Source organism: Natator depressus, chromosome 1 (genome assembly GCF_965152275.1).
Source record: "Natator depressus isolate rNatDep1 chromosome 1, rNatDep2.hap1, whole genome shotgun sequence".
In the NCBI taxonomy this organism is placed as follows: domain Eukaryota; kingdom Metazoa; phylum Chordata; order Testudines; family Cheloniidae; genus Natator; species Natator depressus.
In genome coordinates, this window is record NC_134234.1 from 276,072,206 (window position 1) to 276,091,662 (window position 19,457).

Here is a 19,457-nt window from a genome sequence, read left to right on the forward strand (position 1 = left end):
TGTAATCACGTGACCAGAGAGATTGAAGTGTTCGCCGACTGGTTTATGAATGTTATAATTCTTGACATCTGATTTGTGTCCATTTATTCTTTTACGTAGAGACTGTCCAGTTTGACCAATGTACATGGCAGAGGGGCATTGCTGGCACATGATGGCATATATCACATTGGTAGATGTGCAGGTGAACGAGCCTCTGATAGTGTGGCTGATGTTATTAGGCCCTGTGATGGTGTCCCCAGAAGGTAACCTATTTCCCCTTGTTTTTTCCTATCCCCCCCTCCCCCACCCTTCCTCAGACGTTCTTGTTAAACCCTGGATTTGTGCTGGAAATGGCCCACCTTGATTATCATACACATTGTAAGGAGAGTGATCACTTTAGATAAGCTATTACCAGTAGGAGAGTGGGGTGGGGGGAGAGAAAACCTTTTGTAGTGGTAAACACCCATTTTTTCATGGTTTGTATGTATAAGAACATCTTCTGTATTTTCCACAGTATGCATCCGATGAAGTGAGCTGTAGCTCACGAAAGCTTATGCTCAAATAAATTGGTTAGTCTCTAAGGTGCCACAAGTACTCCTTTTCTTTTTGTGAATACAGACTAACACGGCTGTTACTCTGAAACTTGTTATATAGCTAACAACCACCATTTAAATTCTTAGATCTGAAAGAGATTTTACATTCAGAATTATAAGAAGTTGTTTTATAACTCTATCTGGAGGAGAAAAAAAAACATTTTATCTTAACTGCACGGTCCTGATTCCATAGAAAACTCTGTGAGGGTGCAGGAGTCCACCTGCATGGAATTTCTTGCAGGATTAGAGCCTAACAGCAAAAGGTATTTATAGAGACATTTATGCCTACAGTATCTGTAGATGTCTATGTTTGTGTATGCTGGGAAGTAAATTCTCATGAATTAACATTGCATTGGGTTATTGTAAATATGAGTTTGGTGGGAGAGGAGTTTTAATGAGTTCTGAGAAATCTAGGATCTGAAGTCAAATTTTCAAAAGGGATTAGTGATTTTGGGTGCCCAACTTGGGACATCCTACATGAGCCTGACTTTCAAAGAGTGGGTACTCAATATTTCCTGATAATATGTTTCAAATTGAGCATCCAAAATCACTAGTCATTTTTGAAAATTTTGGCTTGAATCTTTACAGTTAAGAGTTAATAGCAATAGGCACTTGAATGATGTCTTTCCTGTGCCTCTCTTTCTTCATATTACTGCACTGAATTCTGTGAGTAATTACATAAAATTAAGTTAATGCAATATTAACTCCCTCTGGATCTTCTCCATGGCTACTACTAACCAGCCACGGGGGATCCAATCTGTTGCAACACAGCTTTCACTGGAGCCTATCCATGCAAACAGCTTTTGCTTCTGTGGATTTGTGGCTTCTGTCCCTAGGATGCATAGCACTGAGAATCCTCACTCAGTGCAAATTCTACATTACCTAAACTGTGTCTACTTGAGGGGAAAACTTGCAGGATTGCTGTGAGGGAAACCTCCGGGAGATTCCTTTCTATCAGGCCCTTTACTTATATTCAGGTTAAACATTTGGAAGTTAAACACAGTGGACCTGAATGTGAAATGAAAGACCTGATTCTTCACTTGCAGCATGTGCAAAATGAGTGTAAAACATACCCAGGTCAGAACAATAGTATTTTATACAGACTGTACGTAGAAATAATTAACTACACAAGGTACAAGGCAGTGAAGTATCAAGGCAAAGGTATGTCAGTAAGGCCAGCTTTCAGTATGAATCTTTATGAAAGGAGAGAGGAAACACTCACTACAGTAAGGGGAAATCCACATACCTTTAGCACAATTGCTGGAAAAGGGAAAAGAGAATGGGGAGAATGAAATATTTAACATTGAGAGGTGTCACAAAAACTGATCAATCACTCCTTTTGTGCTGTCTCATAATGTGAAAACAGAGTCATTCTAAAATTAAAGGTGCATTTAAAATAAATAAAAGAAAGACTTTTCTTATACACTGTGTATTCAGCATGTGGAAACTGCTGCCACATACCAGTAGGTCATAATCTACTATAGTGCATAGCTGTATTTTTTTTTTAAAGGGGTTGATAATTTTGACCAGTAAAAAGACTTCATGCTCCTTCATACATGCTAGGATACAGATGAGTGAAAAAAAACCTTATTCTTTATTTAGGGCAAAAAATGATCACTGCAGGGCTCAGGAAGTTTCCCCTCTCAGACGTGCCAGAGGGAAGATATCTAACTTGGTCTACCATTGGCCTTATCTGCTATAGCAAATCTTATGATCCTTAGCCATCAGGATATTAGTGTATAGTCTAATGTTACATTTTGTACTTGTTTGATGATAAAATGATAATTAACTAACGGATCACATTATTTCCAATGTTTGCTTTTCACGGATTATAGTCATCCAGACAACAGCTGAAAAGTCTTCTAAACTGAATTAGTGCAAGAATGCTGTGACCAATGGAAAAATGTTTGATGCATCCAGGAAAATGAATCTTTCCAGCTTTTAAAAACATTTCTGTCAAAACAATTTGGGATTGCACAAGATTTCTGTATTATTCCTTTAGAAAATATTACTTATTACTTGGTGTAATGCACATCTATTGGGTTAATTGCTCTTCTCCAAAAGGCTACTTAAAATATTTGCATGTAAAGATAAATATTATCCTGACTGTTGTGAATTCTGGTAGCTGCTCACAGATGGGGTTGACCTTGTGGAAAGGTTTAGATCACATTGGATGGAAGTCACAAATGCCAATTTTTATGATAGAATTTGAAAAAGTATTAAATGTATAAGCCTGTATTAAAATCTTTGTCCATCAGTAAATAGAAACTTAAGTCAAGCCCTCTGACTGGAAATGGTGCAACACTGTGCATTTGAATTCCCTTCTGGTGTACAAGGGTATAGTTTAATTTGGTTTATAGTGAAGTAGAATTAGTTTGTGATTAGGCTTCTACCACAGCTCAGACTCTCCTCTGAAGCACACATGTGCATACCCACACAAAACCCCTCCTTACAGAAATCTCTATTTTGGTTTTAAAGATCAAAAAAGTAGTAAAAATTTGACCTGAAGATCACCCCATTATATCTGAGTTAGGTACTCACATAAACCAAAGAGTAAACAGAATTGCATACAGCGTATAGGATTGATTTTCTAAAACTGCAATTCCTCTGCTTCCCCTAGAGTTCTCCTTCCTTTTATTAGCACCTAAGCACACTGAGACCTGTTGCTCTCTCTCAACTTTCCTCAGCAGAGAGATGCACTGTCCGAGGTCCTAGCTTCCTCTCCTCTGGTTCACTAGGTATGTCAATACCACTTCCCTATTGTGACACCCTTACACCCCAATATTCACCACTGTCATGTAATTAGGATATGTTTTGTACAAAGTATGTCTTGAGAGGTATCGTTATAGAAGTCTTGATCTGCTAGACATTACTATCTCATTGGATTGTATGGGTTATTGTCATATATGAAGTTATGAAGTTTGGCTATGTATGTGTTACTGACAAACATGTTGTGAGGTTGAAAACACCCAAAAGCAGCCTTTCAGGTACAACAGTAAAAAGGCCAATGTTGATGGCTTATTGAGGAAATGCACACAAGCACAAGGATTACCCCAGGAACTGTGTACAATAGAAACCTCTCCAAGATAGCTCTACACAATGGGAACTGTTTGACCAAGGTCACAGCAAAAGAGCTTTCAAGCAAGTGGGAAGAAAATATAAAAGGGTGACAATGACAGGGTACCTCACTCTCCCTGCAAGAACACATCTGGAAACAAATATGGGGCAAGGACTAAACTGTGGGAAGTGATAGTCTCAGGCTAGAAGGATCTTTAGCCTGTGTAAGAAAACTTGGGAATGCCAAGGCAACTGCCAGCCTATTTATCACTCAGGGTCAGAATTTGCTAATTTATATCCTACGTATCTAGTATGTTAAGATCAGCTTGTGGTTTTTGTTTATTTACTAAGGTAGCAGTTCTCAAACTTCATTGCACCATGACCCCCTTCTGACAACAAAAATTACTACATGACCCCAGGAGGGGGGACTGAAGACCATTCCCACCCAAGCCCGGCCAGCCGAGCCCCGCCACGCCGGGCAGTGGGGCCAAAGCTGAAGCCCAAGGGCTTCTGCCTTGGGTGGGGGGCATGTAACCTTAGCCCTGGGCGGTGGGGCTCAGGCTTCGGCTTCAGACTTGCTGGGGCCCAGGGCCAACACCAACCCTGGCAACCGCATTAAAATGAGGTCGCGACCCACTTCGGGATCCTGACCCACAGTTTGAAAAACCCTATACGAAGGAAATATGCTTTGATCTGTTTGCTACCCCCAGTAATCACTTAAAATCTATCCTTGTTTTGTTTTTCTAAACCAGCTTGTGAAATTCATAACTGGGGCAAAAAGCTGTGCATATCTTCTTCCATATTGAGGGAGGGAGTGAACTTAATGAGCTTACGCTGTACAGTTTTCTGTGCAGTGCAAGACGATACAATTTTGGGTTTGCACCCAAGAGGGGGTGTGCATTTGAATGCTGGGAAATTCCCTAGCTGATTCTTCCCATGCAGAGCTGATTTCAGTGTCTGTGTCTTTCTGCAGCTGGGTGTGTCCCTATCTGGCTGTGTGCTAGACGAGGCTTGAGGCCCTGACTCACCAGGACAGGGTGAGGGAACCCAGGCTGGTGGAACGGGCAGGCTCAGTGGTACCCCAGTACATCAGGTGGCACCCCAGAGTGGGGGATAACCCATCACACCTATATTAGAGAAATTTAGGAAAGTGTACATGAACAAGGCAGCCCATTTTGGGGATCTGTAGAGTATGTAGTATTTGTCACAGCGTCCCAGATGGCTCAGTAATGTCAAGATTGCAAATCTGGTTTGGCACACGATGATCTGTAAAAACACCACCTTTTCTCCATGTCCCTCCTTAAAACTCATCTCACTGTAATGCACACAGAAAAGTGCTATCTTCTAATGTTTAGGCAGGTGAAAAGTTATGCTAGAGTATGATTGTGCACACAACAAGTCTATTCCAACACATTAGTTATGTTTAGAACAGAAGAATTCTAGTTATATTAGTCTCTAATCAGGTCATTTCCATTTCTGAGTTTGAATCTGTTGTTTGACTGAAACATTTTCTGCAGCCTGTGGTAGGAGGGCGGATCAGGCAGAAGTATCAAGGCAGGTGAACTGTCGTACACAGTCTGACCTAGAAGAGAACTGAGACATTTTCTCCAGAAACAGGAGTAGTTGAACTCTGGAGGAGGAGGAACCCTTTTGGCAAGGCACTACTAGGGCTCCCAGTGGAAAACATTGTGTCTATGAAGCAGAGGGACAGCAGAAACTTAGTCCCACTCTTCAGCCTTTAATACTCAGCACACTAATAATAAATCTTATAAACACAGGGCCAGATTCTAGGAGGTGATTGGGCCCCTATCCACTGAGAGTGTGAACACCCCTAGCTGGGGAGTCCCCAGCTGCCATAGGTGGCTCCTACGCCATCCACTCACTGAAGCCCTTGGGTTGAGAGGTGGGGAAGGGTTGAGGCCACTGCAGTCCCTAACAGACAGGCAGTCCATTCTGTTAGTCATTAATACCTGGTATAGTTTAGAGCAGTCTCAGGGCCACCTTGGAGTGCACTGTGACAAGGGCCAGCATTGAATGGACCCCAGAATCAAGGCACTCCAAAGGGTTCTTTTGCAGCTCTCTCTTCACCTGCCCCCAACAGAATCTCGGTAATAGTATCTATCTGCTCATGGCATCATAGGCACTGCACAAAAACACAAACACACACAGCATTACAAGATGCAGATTAAAATAACGATTTTTTACAAAAAGAAAAATAGATAAAGCAATTAAAACCACAATGCCGTGGGAAAGCTCGTACAAACCACAAGGGACTGTGGAGGGCTGATCACATGTCAGCTTGTGAATAATACTCAGGAGACGGTAATCTTTAGATAAACCAGATGGTTAGCCAGCAAACCAGATGGTTTTATTTATGCAGGCAAAGTTCACATTAAGTGAGCTGGTTCGCTTTTTTAAAAAACAGGTTTCACACACGCAAATTAAAGTAAAAATAATTACATGAGATGACCTAGAACATTCGTACATTTTTAAACCCTAATCAACTAGTCCACTACTTTGGGGAGATTGTAATTAACTATCATCATATTATCCTAGGCTGTTCTTTACATGGTTGGGTTTTTTTAAAAAGTATTTATATTACAGTGACACCCAGAGGCTCCAGTCAAGACTGTGGTGCCATTTTGTTGCTTGCTATAAAATTGTATAGGAAGATACAGTCCTTGTTCTGAAGAGTGTACAATCAGGAAAACAACATGTAACAAGCAAGTTTAACAAACAATGTAAGAGAAGAGAGGATGAGGGTAACAGTAATGAGCCTTGTTTCCATAGGTTAGCAATTAAGCGCTCTTCCTCTTCAAAGTGAGTTGAAAAACCAGTGTAGTGCAGAGCCCTCCTCTTCATACCCCAGTAGAATTCTAGTTTTGCTGAAATTGCATCTCATCCATTTTCTAGTTGTCCTGTTATTCATTTTATTCATTTCATTCATTCATTCAGTTCCTTAAGGGTCATGACTCCTCATCAGAGAATAGGGATAAAAAAATTTAAAGCAGCCAGAACCACAACCCTCAAAAATCTCTACTGTCTTAGTGGCAGCAACAGTGACAAGCTAGCAATAACCTTGAAGAGGCAGTCTCATTTTTTTCCCTGGAAACTATTATACTTGCAAAATAAATAGTTAAGAAATTATGGAATCATTATGGTGTCTTAGAAAACATGATAAAGAGTAAACATGCATTTTTAGGTCACAATGAGTTATTTCAATTGAACAAGAACAACAACAATGAACAAATGTAAAATCTCTGTGAGAGATAATACAATCACTGAAAAAAATCTGCTACAAAAAAGGACAGAAACGCCAAATGACAGCTTCCCCTGCAGACTGGGAGATTTGGCTACATTTGAAGGTGCAACAGAAATAGAAAGACATTTCCTTTCAGTGACATAGCTACATATACGATTGAACTGGTGGGGTGGGGAGTAGTAGTACTCTCCCAAGCTCAGCTTACATGAGATGCCATTATGGGACTCAGAGTAGCAGTCCTGTTAGTCTGTATCCACAAAAAGAAAAGGGGTACTTGTGGCACCTTAGAGACTAACAAATTTATTTGAGCTTAAGCTTTCGTGAGCTACAGCATCTGATGAAGTGAGCTATATGCTCAAATAAGTTTGATAGTCTCTAAGGTGCCACAAGTACTCCTTTTCTTCATTTTGGGACTGTCTGTAGTGAAATGTGCATATACTCAAAATGTGATCCAGCATGCTGTGGGGGGCAGGGAGGTGTTGCATTTGGCTTCCCTTCTATAGGACTCAGATGTGGTCCTGGGCTCTGTTAAGTCCCACTGATTTTAATAGGATCTTAAGTGGCTGAATACCTTTACAAAATCTGCCTCCCTGAGCAATTTGAAGGATGTGATGGGCTTTACAGACCGCATGCTAAACCAGAGCAAGGCATGGGATAGTACTGGGCTAGGGAAGTCCTGCCCCTCAGCAGCTGCAGGGCATGCACCAGATGCAGAGACAGTTTAAAAGGACATTGGTAGTCTGGGAAAGGAGTTTCAGGTTGCACCAGGAAGAAAGGCTGATGTTTGGAGCTGTGAGCAGAGTGACTGCAGCATTGATAGGCCACTTCAAGTGCCGTGATCCATGTTTCCACACTCATGCTCCCTTTTTGGATTTGGGAACCCATGAGAGGCCCTGAAGCATGGGACATTGTTACCCTGGCTGATACTCCTAAGAGTGTGACCGCACCCCAACTGGAGGTGCCACAGCACTGTAGGATGTGATTTGGGGGGGGGGGGCAGAGTATAACATGGGGTGGACCAATGAGTGGTCCAGATACTGCAACACCCCCTTTAGGGTCTGCAATGGAATGCCAAACTTATTATACTATTCAGCCACTAGGTGAAACTATGTGTAAAATACCTTATATAAACAAACCTCACCCTACCTGGCAGAGCATTACAGGATCTATGATGAACACATCTGGTGTGTATAAGCAAGTTCTGTAGCCAGTCCATATGTCATGCAGAGGAACATGACAGGGAGCAGCTGCTGGGCTCAAGCTTGAGCACAGAAATGATGACATGTACCAAGAAACAGCAGATAAGCTGGAAGCACTGGGGGATTCAACAGACCGGGGACCAGTGCAGGGAGCAGATTAAGTGGCTCAACAGTGATTACTTGAAAACCAGGGAATAGAACCACACCCCTGGGAACGTTCCATCATCCTGCCTCTTGTGCAAGGACTTTGACTGGGTGCTGGGTACTGCGCCAAGCACTGATTCCCCAAGTGATTCACGGTAGCCTGGTCAACCAGGGGGGTGACCTTCTGACCAGCAGGTGCTGGATTAGGCTAGTGAAGTGACTCTGGTGCTCACAGCATTGCCCAAGGAGGCTTTACCACCAGAGCAGCTGCAGCATGCTCTGAGTCCATACTTGGAAGAGCTGTTTGATGACTCCCCATAGGAGCAGCCCTGCCACGGAATCAGCATCAGAAACAGAAGAGGCAGAAGTAGTGCTGGAGCCTGGGCAGTGTTTTGCTCCATGTTTGTTGTTATTAATCTACAGAGGGGCGGGATTTCCGGTTTATAGCCCAATTCAATTTTAACTGTAAGCCGGAGATAGCAGCACATATCTGCTAATGGTGGAACGTACACCAGCGTGTTGGCATTATGCCCACACACACAGCCTGTGGAATTCCAAATGGAGACCAGGAAGCATGAACAACAGCTAAACAACCATTTAACAGTACATTTTTACTAGATACTCACACATTCTTACAAAGATGTGCTGGGGTGTTAAACATAAGAAACTAAGAACCTTATATTGCCTTCCCTTTTAGTAAGCCACACCGTATAAATCAGCAAAGCCACAGCGTTACAAGCTGCCTGTAAACAGGAAACTGTAAGTCGGGGGGAAACATAGTGCATGGGTGAAAAAAAAGTCAATGTCAAAAATATGGCAGGGGGTTTGTTTACAGTCTAGAAATATGCTGCATGAGCAGGGGCTGAGGGTGCAGTTCTTTGAGAGTTTGTATTATCACACGTCTTTGCATGTCATCCACGGGGAGATGTAGTCAGAGTAGACTGTATGGTAAGCCGTTGGGAGGCAGTAATCCATGTAGACATTAATGCAGCATCCTGTTGATTCCCCATGAATTTTGACTCAGTCCTGGGTGCTGATAGCTTCAACCTTCTCCCATAGTAGGAATATCAGATAGGTAGTCACAAGTCAGGGAAGGGTGTTTTTTCAAGGCCCTCCTCTATAGGACACCAGCCCACTCCACTTGTAAATGTGTTGCTCAGTCACCATAAGCTTGAATACCTTTGTGATATTGTAACAGAGTGCACAAAGTTAACAGGTGAGCCTGCACTCTGATCACTCTGACACTCATTGGTGACCCTGCAGAAAGCTGATTGGGTAATTAAAGGTGATTAGCTGATTATGCTAGGTGAGCTAATGAGCCAATTAGCCCATCAGCTCAAGACTGATAAAGAGGTGCAGGAAGCAAGTACAAGGGGAGAGAGAAAGAGGAACAGGCCTAGCTGAGCACAGTCTCACAGAGGCCTCAGGGAAGGGAGACCTCTGTTGCTGTCAGGTGCCGAGAGGCGGGCCAATAGCACAGCGGATATTGTAAATAGTACTGTTGCATGAGACTGTGAAGGTGTTGGTGGAGGGATCTCAAATAAACTGCACAGTGGATACACAGCCAGTGGAGCCTGAGCCAGTTTCTGTGGGGCTAGACGGTGGGAGCAGACCACATCGTGCTATAGGCATATTGCTGACTTGCCACCAGTAGCCTGGAACAGAATGTCCCTTTGTCATTCGTGAAACTCCAGGATTTTTATGTCCTCCAGAATGTGGAATGCCTGAAGGGACTGGGAAACCTTAAGTAGTAAACCATGCCTGCCTCAGTCTTTTAATTCTGCTTTACTCATTTGTGTCCGGAATGTTCCTCTGGGGATGTAATGGAGCTGAGTTTTACAAAGTATTATTTTTTGGCCTTGAGGATGCACAAAACCTATTTTTTGAAATGCTAAGACAATAATATACTGTTTGTTGCATGCTTTCAATCCCTTCCATCTCTGTAGGCCCTTCCACCTCTGAAGCCTAGCCACAGTTCAAGCAGGAGCCTGGGATTTCAAACTGTTACAGAGCTGTCAAGGAGGAAGCATTTCTATGATGAACTTATGGTGGACATGCTGGACAGGGCCAACAAGCACGTACAGTACCTAAGGGACAAGGATTCACGCCAAGTGGAAAAGTGCAGAGAGGCAGCAGAGTGCAAGGAGAGGATTGCAACACGTGAGGAGAGATGTGCAGCACAGTTTCGGGAGCTGGAACATTGCTTGAGGAAGGAAGACAGAATGCAGCAGAAAGACATGAGTAGTATAAGGGGCCTACCATCAACCAAAAAACGTAGGCCCCCCCCTCGACCCTTCAGGCCCCACTCCCTCACCCCTCAGGCCCCTGCCCTTAGGGGTATTACATCCGAGGTCAAGGCGGACACATGACCGGAAGCAAAAGGTACCATGTGACCCCCTCTAAGAACTCCTCCCACTGCCCTCTATCAATCAGGATGGGTTCCGGCTGCAGATGACCTCCTGGAGAGCGGATTTGACCAATCAGGGAGGAGTTCCGGGATGGGGTGACCCACCCATAAGTGGGTCATGTGACCCTCTCCTATCGCCCTCTACCAATCAGGATGGGTTTGTGCTTAATACTGTTTAATAAAAAAAACAGTAGTTTTAAATACACCAAACCAACAGTTTGCAACAAAATCCTTTTCAAGAAACCCATACTGCTGTCTTGCACAGAATAAAAAAAACCCAGTAGTTTTAAACACACCCAACCAACAGTTATTCTGCTTTCCCCCATGTATATTTGGGCCTTTGGGTTAAAGAACAAGCAAAATTTTAGTCAGTATTATTCCCCAAATGAATCAAACCCCTATACAACCTGTTTAATACCTGGGTTTTTTATAAACAGTATTAAGCACAACTGTAGTTAAAAATAGGGATTTACCTTGCCCTGGTGAAATACAGCTTGAAGTTGCTGTTTCCATGCTAAACAGATCACACTGCAATAAAGATATGTATCATTATTAGTAAGGACAGCATGAACAAAGAATATTATATATTTTTAGAATTAAAAAACTAAGCAACATATCTAGTCTTGCAGCCCAGCAGCTGTTTTGTTCAAGATAAAAAAGGACAATCTCCAAAAAGCTGAGGTTTTTTTATACCATTCTAACTCTTTGTTTCAAAACAAACTTCAAAGACTGTAGTTAGCACGTTGATTTGATCACTGCAACTCTTAATTAATAGATACTTAAGGATTTTAGGCAGCCATCCCCAAACATCCCCCTTTTGTGATCTGTACAACTGGGATTTTTTTTTTTAAGTTACAATACTTTTTCCTGTTTCAATGTAAATCAGAGTACTCTAGGGCCTTCTTACAGTGTTAAACAGTAAATCACCATACACAGCAATCCTTAATGTTACTGTACCCTCTCCTGACTGGGGGGACCTTTCAGGTATCAATGAATGTCTTAAGATTTTTTTTTTTTTAAAAACGTTTCTTTCATGCTTAAAGTTTAGGTTTGTTTTGAAATAAAATGGATGTAGCACAAATAGTAAACACTCTACAAATACCCAAAGCTTTTAAATATTTGATTCTTAGGGGTTTTTTCATAGCTTTTAAATGTTTGATTTATAAAATAAGCATTTGCTGCAAGAACAAAGTATGGTGGAGGTTTGTGAACCCTTGAAACATTTCAGTTTTGGGTTAGACCCTTGTTTATTTATATAAATATAGTAATATAAACTTTCAATGACTTTGAGTTGCTAGAAAGACTGACCCATAGCAGTCAATGAACTCCTGAGGTTTTATTTAAACTGTTCAATAGTGTCTGTGAACTCCTGAGGTTATGTTTAAATTGTCCAATAGCGTTCTACACACTCCTGAGGTTATATTTAAACTGTTCAAAAGCATTCTAAACTCCTGAGGTTTTATTTCATTTAATATTAATCAGAGCTCACCATCCCCACCCCCTCCCTTACTGTGGGTGTATACCCATCAAACTTAATTACTGATCACTAATACATTTAACTCTGATGGAAACAAGGGTGGGTAATCACATAGAATATCAGGGTTGGAAGGGACCTGAGGAGATCATCTAGTCCAAGCCCCTGCTCAAAGCAGGACCAATCCCCAATTTTTGCCCCAGATCCCTAAGTGGCCCCCTTAAGGATTGAACTCACAACCCTGGGTTTAGGAGGCCAATGCCTCCTAAAGGCATTGTCGAGCTGTCGAGAGATTTTTGGAAACGAAACAGCTGTAAGCCCCCACCGCTTGTTTTTTAGATTTATGCAACCATCGGCTCGATTCCTACCCCATTACATCCCATCCTCAACCGTTACTTCTTAATTGTTCATTTCCCTGAGTGACGACTTTTCTGTTCACCTTGTCCACCAGTGATCCCCAAGAACCATGGCTGCCTTCCTCCATAGGGGTGGACAATGAGAGACCATCACGCTCGTTGGTCTGCCTCACGAGCACTTGGGTGTCAGGGTCGGGTTCCGGCGTATCCATCAAGGGCTGGGCCAAAGGGCTCCCCGTGGCCACTCCCTCCTCCTCCTCAGAACTGTCGCTGATGTATCGCTTCCTCCGTGGGCAGTTGAAGGCTCTTGGAGCTAAAACAAACTCCCAAGTTCTTATGGGGATGGTAAAGGAGTCCATGTTTCCTCTCAGCCTTTCCATGATTTCTAAAACACGCATTCTTGGAACGAAATGGCGTCTTCTGTGCAGCGCTGGGACTTCCCGGGGCAGTGCTGTGCTCTGATTGGCAGAGGGCAGTAGGGGGAGATCTTGGGGGGGGGTCACATTACCCCTCTTCTGAGCGGGTCACCCTGCCCCAGAACTCCCCCCTCCAATTGGTCAAATCTGCTCTCTGGGAGGTCCTCTGTGGCCGGAACCCAACCTGATTGGTAGAGGGCAATGGGAGGAGTTCTTAGAGGGGTCATTGTAGGGGTGGTGGTGGAGCCATCCACCCAGGGAAGGGCTGACTGAAAGACAGTGTGGATACTGAGGGATTCTGGGAGCTGGATCACTGGATTTGTAGGTCTGGGTGATCTAAATGGGGCTCAGGTACTTGTGATCAAGCTTAGCAGAGGGATAGAATGATTCCAAGTTCTGGGTGGAGAGCCATTCCTTATTTCCTATGTTTAAATCCAGGGCAACTTGCCAATGTCGATCAGCATAGCTCTTATACGACTCTTTGGCAGTAGCCAAATGCTCTGAGCTCCTGCCGAATTTGTCAGAGATGAAGGACCAAGTTTGTGGCTGCCAGAACAGAAGGGTCTTCTGATAGCTCAGTGCGAAACTAGCGATGAAAAATGAAGTTCTTGAAAAATGGGCTTTGCTGGATAAAGGCATGAGTTGCATTATTGTAAGTAAATTCAGTCAAAAATAATGAGAACCCAGTCAATTTGGTGAAAATTCAAAAAATAGCAGAGGTACCATTCCATTGTCTGGTCGACCCTTTCTGTCTGGCCATCGGTCTGAGGGTAGTAGGCAATTGAGAGGAGGCGCTTGGTCCAAAAAGGCAGAGAAATTTCTGCCTAAACTGGGAGACAAATTGGGTGCCCCGATCAGAAATGATATGACCTGGCATGCTGTGATACCGGAAGATGTGTTCCAAGAAGAACTGTGCATTTTCACAGGCTGATAGAAGGGTACAACAGGGAAGGAAATGGGCCATTTTCATCAGGAGGTCCTCCACTATCAGGGCCAAACAGTCATTATAGAGCTGCTCCCAATAAGTCCACTGAGAGGGTAGACTCAGGGTGTGAGGGCATGGGAAGGGGTTAGAGAAGGCCTACAGGTCTTGTGCATGGTGTTTTAGTGTGGATGCAGAGGTGACATATCCTAACATAGTCCTTGACATCTTTTCATAATGTTGGCCATCAGAGATACTTGGAAATCAGATTCCTGGTCTTGAACTGGCCAAAATGTCCTGCCATGGGGGAGTCATGGCACAACATCAATACTTGGATTCTGGGGTCTCCTTCAGGAATGTAAGAGGAGGCCTTGCTGTAGATGGAAGCTTGGCCCCTAAGAAGGCACTAAAGCTTTCCAGGGACTGCCAGATTTCTCTCTGCTTTCCAGCCACCTGTTTGAGGCACCAGAGAGCAGATGGTGGTCATCAGATGGCCTTCTCCCATCCCTCCAATGAAGTGAGAGGATTTGATAATGGTGGTAAGGTCTTCCTCCTCAACTTCATGGTGTTCATCCCTGCATCTGCCTTCCGTTTATTGAACACCCTGGTAAACTTCAGGTATTTGACAAGAATCTTAAGTGTGACTGGGCCACTGCTTGCCTCTCTGGGAGCCTTGGAGGTTGGAGCATACCATAGAGCACAGTCAGCCATGAACGGGGGCTTGGGGAGACAGTCTCACTGGCACTGCAGGAAGCAGAAGAGCAATGTCTTTGATTGCCAGCTGATTAGGGGGTTGTGGGTATCAAGGATGATTTGCAAATGCAGGGCACATATCACCCTGAATTGCTTGATTTCCTGGTGGCCACCACTGGTGTGATATGTGATGGACCCCGAAGAGAGGGGTGATGTATGAATGGTCTAAAGGAGCACAGGGGAGATTTTGCAGAGGATAGGAATCCAACGACCCTTGACAAATTCTTGGAGCAGCAGAGCAGCTCACTGTGAAGAAGAATGGAGTGCTGACCCAGCCTCGTCCAAGTCTGGCATTTCCTGACATGGAGGAGCATTGGTCCTTGGCCAGGCAACCTACTGAAAAAATCCCCAGATTCCCCAAAGTACAGGCAGACTCCTGGAGCCCGGCACAATCTCTTTTCATTGGTGGATACATGGGGGTCACATTTGGTCGATCTGCATCAGATCAGGCTCCAACAGATTGCCTGGAGTCGCAACGGACGGAGTCTGGTTCCACAAGGGTTGAGTGATACATTTCTCATTCTGTTAGCTGGTCATCTATCCTAATACACAGATCAATCAGGGTCCCCTAGGCAGGGGTTCCAACTGAGCTAATTTGTCCTTAAAAGCGTCATTGAGTCTTTGCCAGAAATAATGTATTTGTGCCGTCTCATTCCAGCAGGTATCAGCTGCCAGGCATTGAAACTCAGCTGCAGATCTGGTGATGGGTTGGGATCCCTGCCAGAGGACTTGGAGCCCAGCTTCTGCAGTGTGCTCTCCATTAGGGTAATCAAAAAATGCATGCCATTGCCTGAACAAACTCCTCAAGCATTTGAGAAGAGGGCTAGACACCTCCAATAGTGGGGAAGCCTATGCCAGGGAATCTCCGGTAAGCAGGCTAATCACAATTGCTACTCGGGACTGGCCCCTGGAGTATGATAGCAGTCACAGAATGAATAGCAGACAATACTGATTCAAGAACCCCCAGCATATGGCACGGACATTGAATTTATCCAGTATGGAGACCTTGGGCTTCTGGATAGAAGGTGTGAAGGTCAGGGGACTGTAGCCGCTGCCTGGGCTTGCACCTAGATCTTGAGGGTAGCATTCCAGTCTTGTACTGTGGCATCCTGTGCCTGCATTTCATGGGCTTGCCCTTGGGCCTGCAGGACTGCATTCTGATCTCAAAGTGCAACAACCTGGGTCTGCATTTCCTGTAAGGCTCCAACTAACTCCACAAGGGTGAGCTGGGCTCCTGCTGAGGTCACTTCAGGAGGGACCTCCATGTCATTAGGCCTATGCCTTCCCTATATCTGGTCTTTTGGGGTTGCTCAAACTGTAGGTTGCCAGGGCATGGTTGGTGTACCCAACGGGTGGGCCAGGTCCTTGCCTGGTAGTTGTGGCAGCAGTTTGAAATAATGGCGAGTGTAAATTCAGGAGTCAGGTACAGGTCCAAGGGAGAGCTGGAGTCAGAGTGGAGGAGCCAAGACAAAAAGGTCAGAACTGGAGACAGGATCGAGAACACCAACCCAAAGGGTAAGCAAAAATCAGGATTGAGAAGCCAAGCCAAAGTTAGGAGTCCGAGTCAGAATCAGGACTTGGAGGCAAGGAGTAGACTGAAGTGGGCAGGAATCAAGGCTGGACCAGGGTGGAGTAAGGGCTGAAAACAGGCTGGAGCAAGGAGCTGAAACAAGAGCAGGGCAAGCGCAGCTGCAGCATGGTAGGAGTTGAGCAGCTGCTGTGCTTCAGCCACTGGACTACTCAAGTAGCAGGCTGCTGGCTCCCATGCCCAATCAGGAAGCACAGTCATTTAACAAAAGGTGTATTGCACCCACCTGAGCTTGCTGGGTTGCCTAGCGACCTGGCTGGAAGCCAGCTGTGCTCCTGACAACCCCATTGCCTCTCAAACTTTAGACACCTACATTTGAAAATGGTGACCAGTTTATATTGCTTTTTTTTTTTTAATTTTTCCTCTTTTAATACTCTTTTAAAATCTTGTTTGTTGTAGAGTACAAGCCAATATGGCTTCACGATCTTCTTGCCACTACTGAATTCAACACAATTCTAGGATTGGTTTTAGTTAACTTTCACATTCTCTGCTGTTTGTCTTCCCTGGCGTAATTAGAACAGGAAGTGTAGATTATTTCTTTTCAATAATCTCAGAACTTTTTCTACTAGATTACATAAAATTTAAGGTATATCAAACTCTGTGCTTATATTGCTTGTGCTCCTGAATTTTATATTTTCCTGTAAAACTGTAACGGTTGAGCCAGGTTTACTGGAGTCCTTTGTGGCACTCCAGCCATGCAAAGCAGCTGTAAACCTGGTTTAATTGGCCAGTTGAACTGGGTGTCTGGGTGCTCTAGAGTGGTAAAAGGCAGCCAGAATAGACCATGGAATCAAGCCTATTAGCTGAAAAAACTGAGTATACTCAAATATCCATGAATTTTTATTTACTATCTTTAATTAAATACATGTATAATTATTGATACTATAAGCTACTTGCTAGAACACTGCCATGAGAGAAACCTAGAGATGGAACTTTAGAGGAGTTCAGTGTTCTGAGGGGAAGAAATCAAGCTACTTTTATGTAGGTGCCTAATTTTGAATTTTTTCCCTGAAGTATTTTGTGGCCTCTGTGGTGGGCTGTACTCACCTCTTGAGGATCCCTTGTCATCCAGTTACAGTTTTGCCTCTCTCTTGGGCTACCATCACCCCCTGCAGGCTATCAATCTACCTCCATGGGTCTTCTGGCACTTGGCCTTCTGGCCGGGTCACACACTCCAAAGCCTTTTCTGGTGTATTACAAACTCAAATGATAGAAACAGTTCCTTGCACTTCAGGATCAATTATAAACAAAATACCATCTTACACTATTTGGGTTAAATTCCCTCTCTCCATTTGAATCAGCAGGGTTCTCTCTTAGCCATTGTCCCTGTCAGTAATAGCCCTGGCCCAGCCTGGTTCCTCTGGCTGCAGCCTAAGAAGAGTCCCCCCTCGCTCTTACAGCTCCAGCTCAGAACTGTCTTGCTTGCTGACAGCAAGCAGCTCCTTCTATTTTGACTTGATGGGCCTTGACTGGCTATTGTTGGTCCCCTGCCTTTCTGGCTGCTGGAGGACTAGATCTTGCTGATATTCAAAATGGCTGCTCTTTTCTTCACAGGTAAGTTTCCTGAAGAGTGCAGCAGAGCAGTGGAGTCATCAGTAGGGGGGCCACTGAGGCCTAGTTCCCCCTCCCTGTCCCATCACAGTCTCTCTCTCTTTAAAATATAGGTCTGGTTTTATACCAGTGTAACTCCATTAAAATCAATGACTTTGAGGCATGAGGGCCTGATTCTGATCTCACAGCAACTCCATTGATTTCAGTGGAGTTACTGTAAGATCAGAATTAGGCTCTTAAGTGAGCCTTGACCCAAGCCCCTCTGAAGTCAGTGGGTCAATAGACAGTTGCATAGAGCTACTTGTAGGATCGAGCTTTAGTCTTCAATAGCATTGTTGATGTAAGCCTTGGTTTTGCTTCAAATAATCCCACTGTAAAAGGAAGTTTCATGAAGATCTTGATCCTAAGTGTCTCATTCAGGGGTTGTTGCCAAGTCAGATTTTTTCATATCTGTAAAAAACAAACGAACAAAACCCAAAGAGAGTTGGTTCCAGAACCAAATCCACAGATCCGAACACTTCCATGCTTTGGAATAATTCTGATCTGGAACTGAACTTTGCAGCTGCCCTTTATATCTGAACCAAACCCCTGGATCTGAATGCTACGAACTTTGAGAAAGTTTTGATACAGATCCAAAGGTTGAATCAGGAGCTAGTCTCTTAAAAAAAAAAAAAAAATGCTGTGTAACAGGGTAGCAGTGTTTGCTTGACACACCCCCATCCCTTTTAGCTGGTGTTTATTCTAATAGGAAAGGGTTAAATGGATTCTGTGACTCACCAGGGCAGAAGGTTTTTTTTTACTGCAAAGGAAGTGGGAGCTGTTTTCTAGAGACAGAAGGGATCTAGGTTCTGGGCTGAGCAGTTCTGAAGTAGGCACTGTAGGAGCCACCAAGCTGAAGAAAAGGTTCAAGATAGACTGTGTGGAGATTCTGGTTGTGCTTTTATGTTGCTGCTAATTTCTTTAACAAAACCAAACCCCAGGGAGGGGTGAATTTTTGAATCTGCAGCGTGTGGATTTTGTTTTAGAGCAAATTAGGGCACCTGCTCCCAAACTGCTATTCTTCTGTGTTTATGTTAGAGTTAAAAAGCACTTGTTTTGTTTTAAAAAAAAAAACGCTCTTGTTTTGCTCTTACTCTGAGTATTGTAAATAAGTGGGAAAGGTCCCTTTTAGCATTTTGTGGTTGCTTGCAGTCACTGCAGCTTCCTTCTATCCAAACAGCCTTGCATTGTTAGAGTTGTGAGATGTGGAGAGATCAATTTACTGAGCAATTGTGGCTTCCTGCCACCGTCTCCAGTCAGCAAGTCAGAAAGCATTGGCAGATGAGCTGTTTCTGAAGTGGTGATGGGAAGCTGTGGTCTCTCAGGGACAATGAAACTGAAAAACACCAACAAATATTCTGAAAGCAGGAAAAGAAATATTTAACGATCATGGGCACTATCTGCTTTTTAACAGTTTCTAACTTGCCTGTGTACATGGCCAACTGTAACAGCTCTGAAGCAGCCATTACACTGTCAGTTAAATAATATGTATTTATGCAAACATGCATAGAAAATTTAATATCAACTTTATGAAGCATGTTAAATGGGACTTTTCCTATGACATTTTTCTTGGAGTAATTATCAAATTAAAAAGGAATCTTTCCTCACATGGAAGCCGTTCCATACCCTTAATTATTTTTGTTGCTCATCTCTGTACCTTTTCCAAATCTAATATCTTTTTTGACATGGGGAGAGCAGAACTGCAAGCAGTATCCAA